Genomic DNA, 18,947 nt, shown 5'->3' on the forward strand with positions numbered 1-18,947 from the left:
TACAATAGTAAGAATTATTTTGGGACCAAGTAAAAATTTGCACTAGTACAAAAAACAGTTTGCGCGAAGCATGTACCTTCATCGGGCAAAGTCAAAAAACACGCGCCAACCTTCGTGCAAAGGCAATGAAAGCAGGGTTTTAGCAAAAATATTTTTTTTTAATTTTTATAAATATTGCAATTAAATTATAAACAATAATTAATAAACCAAGAAAAAATATTTAATTATAAAATATATAAAAATGTACATACAAGATGCCTGAACATAAAAGAAAAAACTATAAGTAGTCTTCTAGGTTTGATACATCAGGCTACTGGGTATCGGCTAGGCAAAGTGGTTGGGAGGTCGAAAGTGGAGCAAGATCAAGTGCTAGTATCGGGATTTGGAGGCCGAACATCTGTAAGGCCCGTAAGTTCATACTCATCTTCTCGTCTTGGGCCGCAAGCTAACCTTTTAAGGTTGCCACTTCCTCCATCAGGGCGATAACCTATCCTGTGGTCAATCTAGAAGAGGAGGCACCTGTGGTCAATCTGGAAGAGGAGGCACCCATCTCACGAACCCAGGCCTTCCCATACACCGAACAACCTTGCCATGACGACGGCTAAAGCAATAGGTGCTGATAATGCGGAGGCGCATTGGTCACACTTCGACGACGAGTGATCAACTGCGACATCTGTACACTTTTTAAACCATAAAAATATAACATTAGAAACTAATTCTTTCTTGCATTTGAAACTAATCAATTAGCAGCCAAAGTAATATCATATCCTTTCTTGCATTTGTTCACATATACATAAAGCAGTATTGCAAAAGGTAGAAACAATACTAATTCCAAAGTAGTATTGTTTCTACCTTCGATGCACATAAAAGTAAGAAAAGTTATTGGCATGAAAAGTAATTACATTTGAATGCAGTAGCACCATCCTAAAATTCCTTCATAAAAACCATTTGCAATGCATGGCTTTAAACATCAATATCTCTCAACCACATATATCTACACCTACATGTCAAACCCTCTTAAGCACCCCCCTTGATAGTTGAAGAAATGTTCAGGAATCAGTCGTTGTTCACTAGTAATGTTTGAAGCAAGAAACATGAGAAAGCAAAGCACTAGCAATTTGGAAGGAAATACAACTCAGAGAAGACCAAGTAATAATAAATTAGAGTAATTGAAAACATGAGAGGACTCCAAGACGTACCAAACTTTTGGATGGGAAAGTATTACTTTGCAAGACAAATATCCTTGTGGTAAAGCACACCCTCTTTGTTCTAAATATGAGCTGCCACAACAATGCTCTCCTAAGGTCCTTTTTCTGAAGACCTGTAAGGACCTCTTTTATATGAGTCATAGGATTAATCTTACGGTAAAAAAAATTTTGAGTTTATATAAACCTATTACACCTAAACAAAATCAAAACATGCTAAAAGGCTTCACGCTTATCCTTCATTCCTGCTTCGCGAGAGAGGAGCAAAATTGCAACCCGTTCAATCTCAGAGGAAATCTTTTGTTAAGGACGTCGTCCCAACCCTCCCTCTCTATTGCTATGCTCCCACACTTGAAGATCATCGCTACCAGTTCGAGATTGTCCTTAGGAAGCTTGTTCTTCTATCATACAACAATCTGCAATTAAAATTAAAAGTGAAGCAAAAAAAAAAAGGAAGAACGGAGAAAAGGTTGAACCATCACCACAAAGGAATATAAAAAAGAATGGTGCTATTAGGAGAGCATTAGATGAAACCCAATTAAAAGAAGAATGGTTCTCTCGATTAAATTACAGTTTCCATTCTACTTTTTTTTCAACAGCAAGGAGGGAGAAATTGGGAGAAATTGAAATCAATACAACCACAAAGGAAATAGCTTTTCATAGCTTCGAAGAAAATTTTAATTTTCCGAGGGCACTATGAAATCGGGTCTCGTTGCTCTCCTTCAGCGTCGAAAATTTGAGCGTGAACCTTATTTTTTTTTTTTTTTTGGTGTTTTGATTTTGTTTTAGTGTAACAAGATTATATAAACTAAATAGTGTTTCTACCATTAGATTAATCCTATGACTAATATAAAAGAGGTCCTTACAGGTCCTCAAAAAGAGGACCTTAGGAGAGCACTGTTGTGAGCTGCCATGTGACAAAACATAAGAAATGAGCCATTTCTCACTTAGACTCCAATAGGTTGCAGAGAAGATATAAGAAACAAGGGCAATATCCAGATTAAGGGAACAAAGGCAATACCAAAGTTCATTACATTTAATAGTTCTCAAAGCAAATTGAAAGCTTAAGTACATGGAAGATAAGGTTGGCTTGTAGCTACCATTTGAAATAAACAAGCCACCATTTGAAATAAAAGCAGTAATTCAATGATTAAATTGATTGACATCATGATAATATCATCAAGTTCATAGCTAGCCAGCTAAGGTAGAGAGACAGTTCGAAAGGATAAGAGGTCGTCATAGTTGGCAATTGGCACATGATTTATATATTGGAAATCTGCCTAAATCCAATTATTAATCCTAAAAGTGGATCTTACGACATAAGCGCATTGCAAATACGAGACCAAACCCCTCCTCTGATAACTCTCAAGCAAGCATGTAGCTAAAGAAAGATAAACAGATTATGCATGCAGCAAATAGCTATTTCAATTATGTTTCTAATTTTTAAATTCTCATACCAGGAATTTGAAATGCTATTTGAAGATTTTGGAGGGTTTGATGGGCTGTACATGAAAATGCTTGCCTGTGGTATTCCAACTGATGTTCACCTGATGTGGATTCCCCTTTCTGAGTTGGATATCCGTCAACAATTTCTCTTGCCCATAAAGCTGTCTCATCAATTGTTTAATGCGTTGTGGAAGACTAGAGCAGTATCATATACAAGAGATTGGGTTCTTCAGAAGTTCAAAAATATAAATGACGGACATAATGATGACAATAGTATGTGCTGGATTATAAAGGGAAAGAATCTCCATACCTTGAATCTGTGATCCCCACCAATTATTTTAATGCTAAGAATATGCTTGTCATGGTCAAGAAGTTCCAATCTCTCAGTACTTGTTGTGGCAGGAAGCCCAGACTTAACATCAACTTCTCTGAACTTCAATCTCAAGATTTCCCTGCACCACAAACCTGCTGACAAATGGCTTATACTTTTGCGGTTGATCAAATCGTCTTACCACCGACCAAACCTGAAAAGAAACAAAACAATTCACATTCCGAAAAAGGGATAACCAAAAAACATATTTATACTAATACAGTAGTTTCATGTCAACCATCCAGAGATGCAGCGTTGCACTCAATATTTATTGGCAAACTATCGTTGCAGTTATCCTGCCCATTCTCAATGAGGATCTCTCTCAAATACACCTTAATCTTCCAGTTTCCTGGAAACAAGGTATTAGAAAACAATCGAACATTAAGCAAGAAAAGCAGTAATTACATCTCTGAGCCACCGAAATCGAATCCCGGTAACCCCAGTTTCACAAACTGATACCTCAACTCCTATATCAAACTCCAAATCCAATTGTAGCATAAACACCCACCTACCTATATGTTACATGCATGATATTTACATCTCCAATATACAAATCCCAGATCAAACAAATCAAAACAAATCAAATAAATAAAAAATCCTAAAGCTTCATAGATAGACTGCTCGTATTTACGGAGGAATCACGCTGAAATATATGCTCCTAATTCCTAACCCTAAAAATCGATTTAACACTAAAACCCCCAATTGCTAATTTAATTTTCCAGGTGACCTTCGAGAGAGCATACTAAATCAAAATAGGTGCCCATAGTGCATTCACTTTGTCTCTTAGACTTTTCATAAACCAAGAGAAATAAGATTGAAACAGTTGGTAGTACTATCCATCTGACCCCCACATTCTCAATTGCCTTGGCAACATGATCGAACTCCACATTTTGAAATTGGGAAAGCTCATTCCATTTGTATTTATAATTTGGGGTTGGCTTCCAGGGAATAGCAAAGGCAATTGGTGGTATACTTGTAGCATATTGGTGAAAAGTAGCAGAGATTCCTCGAAATTTACTTACCAAAAGCTCAACAATAATTGTGCAACCAGAGGGATTCCAAATATAATTAGTGTTCTCAACTATAGAGGTCTCTCCAGTGAGATATTTCCATTTTGCCTTCACTACCTTTATCAGACATTTTCTCAAACAGTTCCAATGCATAAAAATCTTTCTTCACAAATTTTCCCACAACATACCAATTAACCCATCCACATTTATCAGTCAAGAAATCTTCATACATGATCACAATAACACCAGTATAATATGCTGGAATAAACTGCAAAATCCAATACCATTTGTCCTTCGGATTTGTAAAATTGGAAAGCAAGGATGTCAATACCTATGTCGACGCTTCGTGGTGTTCGATCCGTTGCGGACACAGAATTCGCGGTGGGCTGCCTTCCTCGTCGTGGATCCCAAAACATAGAAGCGGATTGTGATCAACATCTAGCGATTCAACGCCATCCGACAACAACGGGGCTGGAAGTGAGTCGCCCGTAGCATTGATAGCAGGCATCGGGGTTGGAGTAAAACCCAGACCCTGCACACTTGTTGGAGCTTCCTGGTTGCTCAAAAATGGTATTGTTGGAGTGGGCTGCCAGTGAAGCGTTCGAGTTCGACTGTGGCTTGATAGGAGAATTTGCTATTGCTCGCAATAACGGCGATGGCGAGAGCAACGGCGGAACGGAACCGATGGGTGTTACCGAGGAGATTCGCGATGGGCTGTCGTCTCTGTTGGGTTGTCCGACTCTTGGAATTGTTTTGTGACCGGGATCGATTGATGCAGCGTCATCGGAAATCATCGGGGCCGGATCAGAAACTCCCCCGTCGCTGATAGCGAACATAGGGGTTGAAGTGGAGTCTCCCATAGCGCTGAGAGCCAATTCACGGCGAAGTAAAGCAAATTCACGGCGGACCTTAGCAATGAAGGGTGCGAATACAGCATCTAATAAAACTCATTTAGTAGAAAAAGATAAAACTTACTTTGTTGAATTGTTGAGATATATTTGTCCTTTCTGTTTTGATTGTTATAGTTTGTTGTCCCTTCTCTTTTGGCTGTTATAATTTGTTAAGAGTGTGAAGTCCACACATGTGTAGAGGTAAAAGCTTGTATATAAATACTCTTGTAATCTTATCATTTGAGTTAATGAAAATTACATTTCTTTTATGGTATCTTTCGTCTTTGTCTACCGACTTACCCGATCCTAATCTTTGCTTCTTTCCTCTGTGATTTCTCTCTCAAACACTAATTCGCCAATCACGGCGACCTCTAATTCTCCCTCAGATTCTTCCTCGCTGCTTCATCATCCTGCTTCATCAGCTGCAATTTGATCATGAAGTTGTGCATTGTCCACAACATTTGAATCCATCCTATGGCAACAAGTTCATTCCTGCTGCAATGTGTGTTAACACCTCCTCTATTCCACAGTCTTGGATTCTTGACTCTGGCTCCACATCTCACATGACCAACTCTCTGGCACAATTACAAAATCCAAAAGCATATCATGGACCTGAATAAGTCTATATTAGAGATAGCAAAGGTTTGCCAATTCTACACTCTGGTTCCTCTAGAGTTTATGTTCTCAATCATAATTTTGCTCTAAAGCATATTCTTCATGTGCCTGATTTACAAGAAAATTTGCTATCTGCGAATCAGTTCATACTTGATTATTCATGTTCCATTCATCTATATCTGTTTCACTTTACTGTGAAGGATCTTTCTTCGGAGATGATGCTTTTTAAAGGTCCAGTAAGAAATGGGTTTTATCCCTTTCATGCCTCTCCCTCTACTGGCAATCATCTGTTTGCTGCAGCAAATAAAGTCTCTCATAAAGTTTGGCATCAAAGGCTGGGGTGGGTCATCCTTCATTCAAAATTCAAAATAAAGTCTCTCAATCTTGTAATTTTGTTGCTTCTAGTACAAATAAGTGTTTTTGTTCAAACTGTGCTTTAGGGAAATGTTCTAAGCTTTCCTTTGTATCCTCTCATAGCACTACATGTAAACCACTAGAACTTTTACATACTGATGTTTGGGGGCCAACATCAGTATCTTCTGTAAGTGGCTATAGGTACTATGTCATCTTTGTTGATGACTATACCAAGTATACTTGGTTCTATCTTATCAAATACAAGTCTGAGGTGTTTTCAACATTTGTCAAGTTCAAGAATCTTGTTGAAAATATGTTGAGTTCAAGAATTATAGCTCTTAGATCAGATTCTGGAGGAGAATTCCTAAATTCTGCATTTTCTCAGTATTTACACATTCATGGAATTCAACATCAGTTAAGTTGTCTACACACACCTAAGCAAAATGGGTGTGCTGAGGGTAAACATAGACATTTAGTAGAAACAGCAAGAACACTTCTTGCAGCCTCTAGTGTCCCTCATATATATTGGGTTGAGGCTTTTTCAACAACCATTTATCTCATAAATAGGCTTCCAACAGTCTCCACATGTTCACCATGGGAATCTCTTTACAAGAAAGCTCCAAATTATACAACTCTTAGGGTATTTGGTTGTAGTTGTTTCTCCTGGCTCAAACCCTACACAACTTCAAAACGGGATCCAAAGAGTACAGCTTGTATTTTCTTGGGTTATAGTATCTGTCATAAGGGCTATCGATGTCTTGATATTAAAACTGGGAGAGTGTACAATTCCAGGCATGTTCTTTTTGATGAGGTTACTATTCCTTTTCATCACCTTGTCAAATCTACATCCAATCATACTACTAAAATTAATAAATCTTCACATCCTATCCCATCAACCTTAACATTTTCTCAACTTAACTTTTTCCAACAACCTCATCCACCTCCTGTCAATCAACCCTTTTTACCTATTCCTCCTCACAACCCTCTTCTTCACCTATTCAACCCTCCTTAGAACTTCAAAATCATACAAATCAATCCTCATTACCCTACACCAATACTCACCCCATGCAAACTAGATCTAAATCTGATATACACAAACCCAAAGCCTACACAACAACTAAACACCCTTTACCTTCCCATATATCTCCAGATTACCTACCTTCTACCCATATTCAAGCCTCGAAACATTCCCATTTGAGGCAAGCCATGCAAGAGGAGGTCAATGCCTTGCTTAATACTAATACCTGGAGTTTAGTACCTGCTACATCTTCTCAAAACCTTGTTGGTTGTAAATGGGTTTTTCGAATAAAAAGAAAGCCTAATGGAAGCATTGACAAGTATAAGGCTAGACTTGTTCCTAAAGGTTTTCATCAACAAGAGGGCTTGGACTATATTGAAACTTTTAGCCATATGGCTAAACTTGTCATAAACATAATTCTACTTACTTTGGATGCTCAATTTGACTGGTTTCTAAACCAATTGGATGTTAATAATGCGTTCCTTCATGGAAAACTTTCTGAAAATGTTTTTTTGCAACAACCACCAGGGTTTGAGGATCTCACCAAGCCTCATCATGTTTGCAAATTACATAAATCTCTTTATGGTTTAAAACAGGCTCCTAAAGTTTGGTATGAGAAGTTACATGGTGCTCTTTCTTCTCTTAGGTTATCTAGTTCTAAAAATGATCATTCTCTATTTCTCAAAAAAGATCCATTGGTTTTTGTTCTTGTTTATGTGGATGATATACTAGTCACAAGGCCATCTTCTGCAACTTGTCAATCTGTGATTTCCCAACTCAGTTCTCTGTTTCCTATTAAGGACTTAGGACCTGCTCATTATTTTCTTGGTCTTGAAGTCAAAAGATCAGCTAATGGTATCCTTGTTTCTCAAACAAAATACAGTCTTGATCTTCTTCAGAAAGAAAAGATGAATGGTGCAAAACCATGCTCCACACCTCTGAGCACTTCTAAACTCGATCACATATCACCTTTTCTGGAAAATCAAACTAAATACAGGTCTTTAGTTGGGGGTTTATAGTATCTTACATGGACTCGACCAGATCTTTCATTTGATGTTAATCTTGTCTATCAGTTTAGGCATAGTTCTCGGCTCTTTCATTTTCAAGCAGTTAAACGTATTCTGAGATATTTGAAGGGTTCTTTGGATATTAGTTTATGGTTTTCTAAACACTCAGTCTTCTTAGCATTACAGCCTTCTCAAATGCAAATTGGGTAGGTTGTTCACTTGATCGACGATCCACTAGTGGCTTTTGCATTTTTCTTGGTCAGACTATTATTAGCTAGAGTGCTAAAAAACAGCCCACAGTAGCAAGATCTTCCACAAAAGCTGAATACAAGTCTTTGGCTACTTTTGATGCAGAAATAACTTGGATTTGCAAACTTCTGGTTGACAATGGTTTGGTTATCCCCTATGCTCCCAAGCTGTGGTGTGATAATATTTCAGCTATCTCATTAGCTAAGAATCTAAGCTTCCATGCTCGCACCAAACATGGTGAGATTGATTATCACTATATAAGGGAAAAGGTCTTCTCCAATGCTATCTCAATACATTTTGTTTGGTCTCAAGATCAAATAGCTGACATCTACACAAAGTCACTACCAAAACCGAGATTTCTTCTTCTCATACACAAACTATCACTTCGAGTTCCTCAGTTCAATTTGAGGGGAGCTAATAAAACTCATTTAGTAGAAAAGGATAAAACTTAGTTTGTTGAATTGTTGAGATATATTTGTCAATCTGTTTTGATTGTTATAGTTAGTTGTCCTTTCTGTTTTGGTTGTTAGAGTTTGTTAGAGTGTGGAGTTCACACATGTGTAGAGGTAAAAGCTTGTATATAAATACTCTTGTAATCTTATCATTTGAGTTAATGAAAATTACATTTTTTTAGCATCCACAGTCTCACGAATCGAAGTCTCGCTCACAGCAACCATGGCAAAAAAAATGAGGTGGGTGGGTGTGCATAAGAGAGAAACTAGGATTCGAGAAGGATGATACCATCGATACCATTGAAACCAGGATTCGAGAAGGATGAGGAGAAGGCTACCTGGGTGCAATCGAGAGGAAGGCTACGTGAGACGAAGCGAGAGAGGGTGAGATGAGCGAGAAGGATGAGGAGGAATGACCCTTTTCCATTTTGTCCAAGTAATTTGGCAATATTCAAAATAAGCGCCTATTTTTTACAATTGGGCCGCCACAATTTTAACAACTTGCGCGACGCAGGTAAGAATTATCATGTCCTGTTATTAGTTTTTATGTGACGACCCCATTGTAGCGTCGTGCTATTACACTTTGTGCAATGATCCATTGTGGCGTCACGCTAGTTATATTTAAAAAAAAATATATATATATATATATATATATATTATAAAATTTGTTAAAAATGTGACTTTACTCCCTTCAAATTCAATTTTTTTTTTTTACATAAAACCCACAATAATATATTGTTCTAACAAAAACCCGATCCGAACTACAATAATAAATTTAAAGCTACTTAATAAATACACATACCTTTCAATTTCTTAAGTTATACTTAATGAAAGTATAAATAAACTTCAAGTGTTAGTGAATTTATGGTTTTGATGGGATACGCATTCTACGAAACTAATTTCAACGATCTAACCGTCAAACATGTTTGTATATGCATACACCAAAAATCGCAAAAAACAAATATTCAGAGATCAAGTAACGGGAAAAAACTTTTCGACGGTTATAAACGAAAAATCACGATTTAATGGTTATTTTAACTCCAATTTTGATAATTTTTTACAGCTACACTCCTTGACCCTATATGAATACAATGAATGAACTCGATCTTCAATTTAAAATATTTACACTAGTGGATACCACAAAATCTTATGTTATACTTAATGAAAGTATAAATGAACTCTTAAATGTTAGTGAATCTATTATTTTGATGGGATACGCATTCTATGAAACTAATTTCAACGATCCAACCGTCAAACATTTTTGCATATGCTTCGAGATCGCATATGCAAAAAATCGCAAAAAAAAAAAAAAACATTCAGAGATCAAGTAATGGGACAAAACTTTTCTACAATTATTAATGAAAAATCATAATTAAACGGTTATTTTAACTTCGATTTTGATAATTTTTTACAGCTACACTCCTTGACCCGATATGAATACAATGAACTAATTTGATCGTCAATTTAAAATATTTACGCCAGTGAATACCACAAAATCTTATATTATACTTAATAAAAGTATAAATAAACTCTTAAGTGTTAGTGAATCTATTGTTTTGAGGGGATATGCATTCTACGAAACTAGTTTCGATGATCCAACCGTCAAACATGTTTGTATATACTTCGAGATCGCATACACCAAAAATCGCAAAAAACAAACATTTAGAGATCAAGTATTGGGACAAAGCTTTTGGAGGTTATAAATGAAAAATCACGATTTAACGATTATTTTGACTCCGATTTTGATGATTTTTACAGCGACACTCCTTGATCCTATATGAATACAATAAACTAATTTGATTGTCAATTTAAAATATTTACACAAGTGGACCACAAAAACCCTTTGCACAACACAGTTTGTTCGTCGCGCAAATAGCCTTTGCGTGACACATTGATTGGTGCATCACGCAAACAGTCTTTGTGTAACACATTGGTTGTTAAGTCGCGCAAAGTATGTTTGCGCAACGACCCCATTGTGACGTCGCACAAATTATATTTTTTTTTAAAAAATTATTATAAAATTTACTGAAAATGTGACTTTACTCCTTTCAAATTCCTTTTTTTTTTTTTTTACATAAAACACAATAATATATTTTTCTAACAAAAACCCGATCTGAACTACAATAATAAATTTAAAGCTACTTAATAAATATATATACCATTCAATTTCTTAAGTGTTATAACAAAATAAATAAATTTAAAGCTACTTAATAAATATATATGCTAGGGATTTTTACCACCTGCAAAAGTAGGGATAAAAACACTAAAAAATACTTGCAAGAGTTCAAGGTAATTGTAATATAGCAACTCAAGTAAGGTCGTTTCCACAGGGACTGATTGAATAATTTGTATTTACACTAATTCTTAATTAACTATTTAAAACAAAGTTTCATTAAATGTTGATTTTATGACCTAAAATTAAAAACGAATTTTAAATTAAAACAATTAAATAAATTGAGAAAGTAAAGAAAACAAAAGAAAATAGTTTTGAAAATAAATTTGGAAAAGCACTAGAGTTCTGCCGTCCCCTTAACAATCCTATGTAGATTTACTAATTACTTATGAATTACTCATGCAACTTTGAAAGTTAGGTTTTCCTAATGCATATTCTACTCGTGGTATTCAAGCTAGAACGTATATCAAATATGCAATCCGTCTGTGGTATTCATATCAAATATAAACACGCATGACTCGTTATGCTTTGTGACAACCCTTTGAAAAATCATGCAACCCCTAAGACGTGGTATTCGCCCTAGGTGAAATTACAACTATCAATCACAATAAGCAATACTCAATTCCCTGGTGGTATTCCGACCGAATTGCATTTGATTACTTATCTAAACAGCCTAATGGTAGCTAAGCATTAAGATATAGAGACAGTTTCAACACAGTGATTAATAATTCAAAGCATACATGCATAATATCATAAGCAATTAAATAAAGACTACATATTCATGCTAAGGCTCAAGGCATCGCCCTAGCAAACGAAAATTAGTTACGAACAACCATAAAACAAAAGGAATTTTATTGAAATAGAAAAAGGATAGAAAACACCTTGAAATACAAAGTGTCAAAGCCTAGCTAAGTTCTCTAAACTGATGCCCCTCCCCCTCTCTAATGGCTAAATAGCCTTATTTATACTACTACAAAATAAAATCCTACCTAGAAAAGGTCTTCTAAAAATTAGGAAACATAATAGAATAAGATAATTAGGAAATAAAAGGTTTCCTATTTGAACTAAAATTCGGACTTCTCAGAAAATTAGACTTTTAACCGACAAAATCAACTCCAATTTAATCCCAAAAGGCCTCTTTTGAAAGCTTGAGATGTCCCTAATAAATTCTCAGAATGAATGTTCCTCAAAATATGCCATCTTGACCTCCAAAATACCCAAAACATCCAGAAATGTTAATATGGGAAAGCTGCACGCTGGGCCTTTATTTCATCGCCACGGTCAAATGGCTTGGTAAAAAAATTTGAAACTTTGATACAATCATCTTGAAAGACTCACAAACATCCTCTGATTGGAATCACTTCAAAAGTCATCCGTTTGTTTACTTATTGCACTAGAGGAAGTTGAATGCCCTACCTTGAAAATATATAACAAAGTATCTAAATTCTACCAAAATAACCAATAAACTATAACTAAGAATACAGTAAAATATATGGTATAATCATATACCCCCAAACTTAGCTTTTTGTTTGTCCTCAATCAAAAAAAAATTCAAAAACAAATATAAAAACTAACAAACTAGAAACTTAAACAAAACTAAGACACAAAAATTTCACTTTCAAGTTGCAATCCATAGAAAATGTTAAAAATTAGAACATCTTTCCAAAAGTTCCAACTAATTCCACCACAGAATCTAAGTCATTTAAAGTCAATTAGAAAAGAATTCATGAACTTCCTTTGGTGTAAAGTGAACCACCTCCCAAAGAGAGGGGGTGATGTACCTTACATGTACATGCCCACCTCCATATAGCACGAGGCCTTTTGGGAACTCATTGGCTTCGGATTTTATCGGAACTCCGAAGTTAAGCGAGTTCGAGCCAGAGCAATCCTAGGATGGGTGACCCACTGGCAAGTTCTCGCGTAAGTTTCCAAAAACAAAACTGTGAGGGCATGGCCCAAAGCGGACAATATCGTGCTACGACGGAGTCGGGACTGGGCTATGACATAACCCATGTAGCGAGCTGTGGGTCAATGACTCCCAAACCACAAAGGCTTTAGGGCACTAGGCATAGAACACCCCTAAAGACTTATTAACTCGAGCTGAAAAGGCTACGAAACCAGCTAACCACCCTGCCCCATGCCAAGACTCTACCGTTTGACGCGAGAATCACTATTGATCAGGCAGGACTAGCCCGGTTATTAAGCAAAGTCTTGGGTAGAACAATTATTACTTTATTGATAACACATACTAAACTTTACTAAGAACAAAAATTAAAATACACTTAGACTAAAAGTAAGTGTTTCAATCTCACTCCCACAAACCATGTTGATGTGAATGTACAAATTTTCAAAGTATAACTCATGAATTAGTGTCTAAGTAACGATAAATGGAAAAGACTCTACTGTGGGATTAATCTTCACCATGTCCACTTGTTCTAACATTTAAAATAAACCATGGATATTAACTTAAAATATGAAAATTTTTATTTGACTCAGAAATTAAAAATCTAAAATTTCTTATTTCCCAACCCCAAATTTAAATCACACATTGTCCACAAGGTGTGGAAAATAAATGAAATCAAAGAAACAACCTTAAAAAGAAAATTAAATATTAAAACGAAACCTAACTAAACCTAACAATAATTAAAAGATAGTAAAGAAAAACAACAAAAAAAAAATGAAAAGTGACAAAATAAATAATAAAGAAAGAAAAGAAATGAAAAGAATGCACCTGGTTTGAAAATGTGGACCTAGCATTGGACATGGGGCCTAATGCAAAGAAACATGGAGCAAGAGTGGCAGCCATTGAAACCAAAAGGCTAGGCCCTGAAAAGATCCATGCACTTATTTGAAAACTAGCCCACGTGATTGCAGACACCACAAACAGAAGTCACACGGTTGGAACACGTGCAATACACATAGGTGATTGAAACCCTAAAGCTCCACTATACAAATTTTTTGCATGAACACCTCATTGCCATCTTTTTTCATTACTGAGAGCCATCTCGAGCCCAGAGCCAAACGGCTCTCTTCCACATTCGGTCAGTCCTCTTTCTCCTTATTCGCCGTTTGAGAGCCTCTCTCTAAACTCTTTAACCTCATTTTCTACAAAAATGAAAAATCTCTCTCACTTTCTCACTCATCAACAACACAGCAAAGAGGTGTTGGATTTTAAGATCGCTGGGCCCGTCCCACTCTAATGATACCGATATAGTTCTTAACTTTACCATCTGCCCAATCCGTCAGGTGTAGGGTTTTACCACAAAAGGCTCATTATTAGTTAGAGTTAGGTAAACATATTTAAACCCATTGTGGGACTTTATCCCCTCCGATGTAGGATATTTTAACACCCCTCCTCACATGTAACCTCATTTAGTGGTTCACACATGAAGATCCACATTGGCAACACTTGTTTTCAATGGAACTTAGCGGTCGTCCCTATATTAAGGGTGCGTTTGTTTCACCTCCTTAGGAGGGACTGGCTTGGACTGCCTTAATCGGAATTATTATCCTACGTTTGATAAGGTATTTGACTACAATAAATGGGACTCGCCTCGACTACGAGGCCATCCCTACTTCGCTAAACCCCATCATCTAGTCTCATACTTTCGCTTAGTATTAAGCGGGATTAAAAGAAAATTGAGGCCAAGATCTAGACCCCAGCTTTTGCTTGCTAATAGCGACATCCAATCCTTGGGCTTCCTTCTTCTTCTGCGTCGTCGTCACCGTGGCTAACAACCAGCGGTGCTTGTTCTTCCTTTTTCCCAAAAAAATCCCAGATGGCTAGCTTTGGGGATGAACAGAAAATTTCCAGAAAACCCCTAGACTTTGCTTTCTTCTTCTACCCATCTCTAAAAAACCCTTTTCTCTTTCAAATAATGCTTAAAGCTTCTTTCTTTCTTGATCAACACTTTGACCAACTCGTAGAAAAAAGAAAATCAAGAAATTGGAAAAATTAATGGAGTCAATCAGATAATTGATAGAGATGATGATTGATTGGTTGTATAGATTATAGAGTTCGAAGGAAATAAGGGAATGATGTGGGTTTTGCATTAAAAAGAGAAAGGAAAAATAGATGGGACAGGAGCTAAAGAGGGAGAAGAGGAAAGAAATTTCCAGAGAGGGGCAGAGTTTTTTAGAAAAAAAAAAAAAAAAAGATGTTGAATTAATAATAAAATATTGTTGGAAATGTATTAAATAATATAATATTATACTTTGTTAAATATCCTGTTTTTTTAGTTCGATATTGTACCAAACGCTTCACTAAATCAGTCCAACTTAGTCTAGTCTAAGCCAGTCCAACTTAGTCCCTAAAGCTAGTCCAGTCCAAGATAGTCCGGTGTAACAAACGCATCCTTAGAGTTCAAACTTGTTTCCTTATGGGTGACAAGCTCATCGGCTTGCACATAAGCTTGTTGGCTTGCACAGGCCCAAAACTGTGGGTTTTGATACCATGTTGGATTTTTAGATCATCGGGCTTGCCTCACTCTAACGACACCAATACTGTTCCCAACTTAACCACATGCCCAATTCATCAGATGTAGGGTTTTACCACAAAAAACTAGTTATTAGTTAGAGGGGGGTAAATATATTTAAACCCATTGTGGGACATTATCCCCACCAATGTGGGACATTTTAACAAAAGGTTCATGGAGTGCATCTTGCCTGCAAACAGAGTTGCAGGCCTCATTTCCGTCTGATCCAAAAGCCGAAAGGCGCAAAGGTAAAACTCTCCACCAAACTTCTTTGTTACAGTTTTGATTTGTGCATTGCAGTCAAATAAACCAAAACTAACATATGCATATGGTCTTTATATGTGCAAGGAACTTCAAGCTGACGTCAATACCATGGAATAGACAACGGACTTGCTACAACATCTCAGATCTAGCAATGCACTGGTAAACAAAACAAAAAATGTTCAAATCTAAAGCCAAAGGTATAATTTCTAAGTCCCCCATCTTCAATCTATTCTTGCATGTGTTAGATCAATGAATTCTATATGCTTATGTATTACTTTCCCATGTGCTTCCATGTACCATCTGATGAAGGTCTGAGAAATTTTTGTGCCTGATATTGAATCTGGTCTCTCCTGGAATACTACATCCTTTGTGCTACTTGGATCCCACCCCCAAACTTATATTGTAGTGTGTGTGTGTGTGTGTGTGTGTGTGTGTGTGTGTGTGTGTGTATTTTTACAAAATGTGAGAGCGGATGAGTGGAGTGGGTCCAAGTAGGTACTGAGTCTTCTTTGCAAACCCACTGTAACGTTTCTGAAACTCAAACTCTAGTTGGATTTCCTTTTAAATTTCTGCACTTTAATGTTGATATTGAATGCAAAGTTGTGATGAATGGATGGTTGAATGCATATATACTGAGATGAATGGATGAATGTATGAATCCACAAGTAGTTGAGATTAAATCGAATCAGTTCCGAATGCAACCTTCAATCACAAATAATAAAAATAAAAAAAACTAATTAAAAAAGTAAAGAAAAATAACAATTTTTTTTTTTCAATTTCCTGATTTTTTTTTTTTTTTGTGATTTTTGTAATTAGGAATAAAAGCAAGAAAATAAAATACACGAAATAAAAAGAAAAGAGTTAGAAAAATTGGGTTGCCTCCCAATAATCGCTTTAGTAGTCTATAGCTAGACGGAGTGGAAGGTTGGTGATCATGTCACTTGTTCTTGTAGAGTCAACAATCTTTAATAGCATCATAGGGCAACATTAGGTAATGAGTGACTTGATGTTTATTGACCGAGTGTTTAAATGTTGTGGTTGAGTTCTTAATGTCTGCCCTTCTATGTGAATGAATCTTTGTAATGACATAGGTTCCTTTCCAACAATATTTATCTCTCCGTTGAGTTAACTTCCACCTCAAATCTAACACCCACAATTTTTGCATTGGCTGAATTTCTTGACGAAGAATTTGGCTATCACAAAGCCTTTTCTTTGCCTTGTAGATTTTGGCCTTCTTGTAGGACTTTTCCCAAATTTCTCTAAATATGATCGACTGTGCTGGTGTTGGAAATGTGCCCTAAAACCAATCATATGATGATACTTTACGGACATTTCAAACTAATGTAGTTTAAAGGGCAAACATTATTGTTTGAGCCGTCTCATATAAATGTTATATGCTTAAACGATAAGTCCAAGGAATATGTGATTGGAAGAATGCGATCTAAAGAAGTTAGATTCATGAGACCATTCTTTCGTTGACACATCCTAAACGTTCCTGATCATAGGATTGTCAATTGGGCATTGACAGTCCGTTAAGATCAGTACGTGCTATGTCTTCTCTCAGGGAGAGTGACTAGTCTCGAGTCATTGGTGTGTGTGACATCAAGACAAGTACGTAGGTGCTCAATAGAGAATGAGTTCACTGAACACGATCAACGAAGAGTTCTCATATTCATGTCACATGAGAACTCATGGTTGGGATAATGCAAATTAGTCTTTTGACCTGAGGCATCACAGTTGTCTTGTGGTTAGGTCCTTAATCTTTGATTATGTCAACGTCACTCTATCAGGGTGTCCACGGCATCGTTGGGGTTAAGCCACTTAGCCATGGAGGCAAGTGAATGCGCAACAAGGGATCTCTAACCTTCAAACTGTTTGAGGGAGAATACTCTATGATATGATTTAGAATCTCTGGCCAGAGTATGAATGAGATGTTGGAATGCGTTCCAGATCACATTCAAGGTAATCATATAAGCACAAGATTCACATTGGATAGTAGACATGAATAAACTATCAAACCAAACAATGTGGTCAAGAGTATTGTATTAGAGAAAGACCGTATTGCATTTGTAATCCTAAACTGAATAGGTTCTCAACCTCTTCTGATTAGCTTGGGTAACCATGATATGCTGCTAGGTGTCACTCATGGTTTGTGGAAGCCCTAAAAGTGTATTATCACTAACGGGAGAATTGAAAGTAAGTTTCAATTCACAATCGATTTGAAAGAGTTTGAATCGCCCACTGCCTCGCTAAAAGGAACCTAATGGATCGTACACCGTGTAAGGTAGAGTTTGAAGATTCAACGGAGATGAGTAAGAATAATTAAATGGTTTAATTATTTATGGCAAGGATTAATTAATATGATTATTAATCAAACGAATAAATTCGTTGAAGACCTCGGGATAGTTTTGGACCTTAAGGCCCAATGGGCTTCGAACGTCAAGCCCATTGACTTAAGTTGTATGACAACTTAATGAATAATGATTCACAAAGGCCCAAATAGCCCAATTAATCCCCATAGGCCGGCCATTTAGAGGAGGGTAGTGAACTTGGCTTAATTGCAAGTTTGCCACTCCATTGTGAGGTGGTATAAAGACATCTTTATAGCCATTTCATCCTAAGGGTTTTCTAGGGAGTAAAGATGAGAACACAAACCTCCCTTTGCTCTCAAAGAATTCGGCCAATCTAGAGGGGAAAATCTAGCAATCTTACTTCCTCTAGGTCACTCATTTCTTCTTCAATATACCTTGGTGTGGAGACTTAGAGGTTCTCAATTTTGGGAACTTGGAGAAACCTTTTCATCCATCCAAATCCATGGATCCAAGATGCAAGGAATGAAGACCCTCTCTTTGGGTGATTAGCCTTTGCTTATGCAAAGAGGAATCTACAAAGGTATAGATTTCTCAACTCACTTTATTTTTGAGTTGAGTCTTGATTCACCTATCTACTAGGCTTTGAATTTCATGGGTAAATGTTTTGTTTTAAGTGCATACAAGCATGATTCCGCCTTTAATATGTTAATTGCATGCTATTGATGTTGCTTAAATGAACATGTTTTTCACAAATTTTCCTTCAAGTGGTATCAGAGCCTAAGTCTAGTAGTTGGTGAATCCTTTTGGGTTTTGTAGTTCATAGTTTGTGATTTGAATGTTGTAATTGTTACAAGCTTTATTCTTGCTTCTTTGAATGTAAATTTTGTTAGAAAATTTGCCATCTCAAATGTTGTAGATGTAGTTCATATGAGCATGAATAATGGAACTAAAAGTTGGTGCCAAGTGTTTTGGGAAATTCGGCCAAATCCAAAGGGTGATTTTTTGGGTTCATGTTAGGCTTGTTAAAATGGTTTTAAAGTGCTTTTTGGAACCCCTAAGTACCCTAGGATATTAACCCTCTTTTGAGTTGTGAAAATTTGAGTTTTT

At 36.5% G+C, this 18,947-nt stretch overlaps 1 long non-coding RNA gene across 3 annotated transcripts; it reads right to left on the reverse strand.

Annotated features, from left to right (window-relative positions):
* Positions 1-202: 202 nt before the first annotated feature.
* On the reverse strand, positions 203-5,093 carry LOC103965523. Of its 3 annotated transcripts, none has more exons than XR_007254912.1 (5): positions 4,363-5,084; positions 2,962-3,175; positions 2,663-2,846; positions 1,200-1,621; positions 203-680 (listed from the first exon to the last, which is right to left on the reverse strand). It is a non-coding gene; the product is annotated as an uncharacterized LOC103965523 (long non-coding RNA). The 3 variants fall into 3 exon arrangements; XR_007254913.1 differs by having other exon boundaries at positions 2,714-2,846; positions 4,363-5,083; XR_007254911.1 differs by having other exon boundaries at positions 1,200-2,846; positions 4,363-5,093.
* Positions 5,094-18,947: the final 13,854 nt, after the last annotated feature.

The sequence above is a fragment of a genome, unplaced genomic scaffold (genome assembly GCF_019419815.1).
Source record: "Pyrus x bretschneideri cultivar Hongxiangsu unplaced genomic scaffold, Pyrus_bretschneideri_v1 Contig78, whole genome shotgun sequence".
Lineage (NCBI taxonomy): Eukaryota > Viridiplantae > Streptophyta > Magnoliopsida > Rosales > Rosaceae > Pyrus > Pyrus x bretschneideri.